The sequence below is a fragment of the Thamnophis elegans genome, chromosome 5 (assembly GCF_009769535.1).
Source record: "Thamnophis elegans isolate rThaEle1 chromosome 5, rThaEle1.pri, whole genome shotgun sequence".
In the NCBI taxonomy this organism is placed as follows: Eukaryota; Metazoa; Chordata; class Lepidosauria; order Squamata; family Colubridae; genus Thamnophis; species Thamnophis elegans.
The window spans coordinates 68015291-68018830 of NC_045545.1; the positions used below are offsets into that span (position 1 = coordinate 68015291).

The 3540-nt window shown below is 36.4% G+C and overlaps 1 pseudogene; it reads left to right on the top strand.

The window, feature by feature from the left end:
• Positions 1 to 1459: 1459 nt before the first annotated feature.
• Positions 1460 to 2531, top strand: LOC116509440 (annotated as a pseudogene).
• Positions 2532 to 3540: the final 1009 nt, after the last annotated feature.

Sequence of the window (3540 nt, forward strand, 5' to 3'; positions counted from 1 at the left end):
TGCATTTAAGCCAATCTTTCACCTGAGGGAAATTCGGATACAATGTTTACAACTTGCCTATGAACCAAAAAGTGTTAATCCATTATATATGTAGATTTCCAAAATGGCTGTCAAGAGTTTTTAAGAAAAATAAAAGGCTTCAAGCGGCTTAAAGTTGAGGAAATATGGCTGTTATTTAAAATATACCATTTATATTCTCTTACAATATTCTTGATGCATGGGATTGATCTCTACACCTCAGATGCATTCATCAACACTGAAGAAAAACTAATGTTCTGCCACCACAGTGGCATATACATAAACCAACATGTACTATGAATACAGTGACATGCATTCCTTATAAAGGGCAGCCCTTTATTTCAAAAATCTGTCCTTTAAATTTATTTTTCAAAAACTCACTTTTGTCCTTTATTATGGTCATTTAATGTTTACCATATAAAGTAATTGGTACCACTTAAAGCACAGTCCTTCACATTCATGTGAAAAATATGGAAACGGGATTATAATTTAACCCATCTTTATTTTTATACAAATAGCTCAGGATGGCAAACGTATCTAATACACCTTCCTCCAAAAAAGTTTCCCGCAATAGCAATGGTGTGAGGTGAGTTGGGTTGAAAGAGAGTGACTGGGCCAAAGTCACCCAACTAGCTTTCATGGCTGCAGTGGGACTTGACCTCCTGGTCTTCTGCTTTCTAGCCTAGAGCCTTAACCACCAGACCAAACAGATCTCTTTTTAAAATAAATTCACTGTTTGATTTTAGATATTTTTGTTAAAAATGTGCTTTTGTAAAGTTTTTCTAAAGGTGGCTCAGTGACTAAGACACTGAGCTTGTCAATCAGTAAGGTCGGCGGTTCAGCGGTTTGAGTCCCTAGCGCTGTGTAACGGAGTGAGCTCCCATTACTTGTTCCAGCTTCTGCCAACCTAGCAGTTTGAAAGCATGTAAAAATGCAAGTAGAAAAATAGGAGCCACCTTTGGTGGGAAGGTAACAGTGTTCTGTGTGCTTTCAGCATTTAGTCATGCCGGCCACATGACCACAGAGACATTTTCAGACAGTGCTGGGTCTTCGGCTTTGAAATAGAGATGAGCACTGTCCCCTAGAGTCAGGAACAACTAGCACATATGTGCGAGGGGAACCTTTACCTTTTTAAAGTTTTTCTTGGTTTTGCTTGACAAGCAAAGTTGGAAGTGGAACAGACTATCACTCTGTTTTGATGTCATGTCCTTGTGCAATGACATCACAAGGAAAACTTGGAAACTATTACAGCCATAAAAGGCAACAGGTACCAAAATGATGAGATGCAATTAGCAGAGATGGCATACAGATGCACAAAAGCAATGTGGAAAAAAATTAAAGAACTAAAAAATGTGCAAGCTAGCAAAGTAGATATTCCTGGTCATGTTCGCAGCAAATAGAAAGTTGTTATCAGTTCAAGATGCCTGAAGACCTTTAATATTGCCGGAAAATCTGTGAAGAATTGGAACCTGACAACCATTTGTTGTCCTGAAATCAAGTACTGGACTTCAGCTAGCTGGACCATATGCTATTCCTTGTGAAAAATACAAAAACCAATAAATAAAACACCAATAAATCAAAAAGCAAAAATTTCAACCTTCAGTGGAAAATATTTTTATGATCCTTCTGAATTCTGGAGAATTATTGTTGGAAACAGCAACGCACAATATCATACGGGATAATTCAGGGACATACCAGATCAACTCCCAGTATGAGTTGGTGAAACTGAAACTCAGAAAGGCTGTACAATGTATCAAGCTGGTGACAGTGTATTTGCTGCTGTAAAGTTATTTTTATCTTTAAAAACTTAAACAATTGACTAATAAAAAGAAAAGTGGCTTATTAAGAGACACAGATAAAAAACCAAAACAGCAAGACAATTGAATTACTCAAATAGAACAAAAAAGCTTGAAGATAAAAGAAAGATATTTAAAAATGTATTAACAAAGGCATTTCATGGAGCTGGGTTAGTTGTCCTCGTATATAAGAATAATCTTGGATAATATAGAGAACTTCCTGAAATAAATGCAAATCTCAAAAAGAATTTGTAAAACCAAAAAGAGAATGAGATGACAGATGATGATATGGTTAGATAGTGCCATTGATGCAGTGAATATGAGTTTGGGCAAACTCCCAAAGACATTGGAGGATAGGAGAGCCTGCTGTGCTGTGGTCCATGGGATTGTGAAGGGTCGGACACAACTTAGTGATGATACAACCAAAAAAAAACATTGTAGATGCTCTCAACGATGATCAAAGATTGAAAGTCTTTGCTCCTATTCAGGAAATGTTAATTTTCATTCAGTTTGCCAATGAGGAATATGATTATGATATGGGATATGAACTGGCCCTAGACCTCTTTTGCCAAGTCATATTATTTTGACAAGATTATTTTGACAAGACTATTGCTTCTTGCTGATAGCCTGCTGAAAAGAAATCTGTTTGTAGAAATAATTGAAGCTCATTTAGCTAATAGTAGAAAAGAGATGATAGATGATAGAGAAGATAGATGACAATCACTAAAGTACTATTATTATTAGTTGTAAATTGTAAATAGATTTTTGAACTGAAGTGTGTTTACTGTGTGATAACTAAACAGTTTTCCCCCTCAATAGTTATCTTGTCTGCACAATCCAAACTATATCAGTCATTAATAACTTTTTACTTCTAGTATAACTTTCAATGTAGCTTCACAAAATAATGGTTTCTAAGCTGTTTTCTACATTTTTCTAATACAATGTCTTAGGATTATGAAGGCTGTTTCAAAATACAGTCTTTGTATTGTCATTGACAATTCAGAAATATATACAGATATGTTCTAAGAGCTGGGAGAGAGAAAATATCATTCATGAAGAACAGTAAAATAGCAATAGCAATAGCAATAGCAGTTAGACTTATATACTGCTTCATAGGGCTTTCAGCCCTCTCTAAGCGGTTTACAGAGTCAGCATATTGCCCCCAACAACAATCCAGGTCCTCATTTTACCCACCTCGGAAGGATGGAAGGCTGAGTCAACCCTGAGCCGGTGAGATTTGAACAGCCGAACTGCAGAACTGTAGTCAGCTGAAGTAGCCTGCAGTGCTGCATTTAACCACTGCGCCACCTCGGCTCCTCTGCAACTGTTTTATCCAAATTCCATGTACTCCCTGGAATAGTGGGATACTTCCTTAAAAGTTGTACAGTGTTGTTTGCATATTTTTTAATATCACTGTATTTGACATGTGTATTGCTTCTATACTTTTTTTTTTGCTGTATACCTCCCACAGTCATTTCATGTGAGAAGAAATAATAAATAAAAATTCCCTGTGTAAAGCAAAGTTATAGCAATAGCAATAGTACTTAGACTTATATACTTATATACCCAAAAATACTTTACACTCTCTAAGAGTTACATATTGCCTCCAACAATCTGGGTTCTCATTTTACTGACATCGGAAGGATGGAAGGCTGAGTCAACCTTGAGTCAGTCAAAATCAAACTCCTGGCAGTGGGCAGAGTTAGCCTGCAATATTATATTCTAA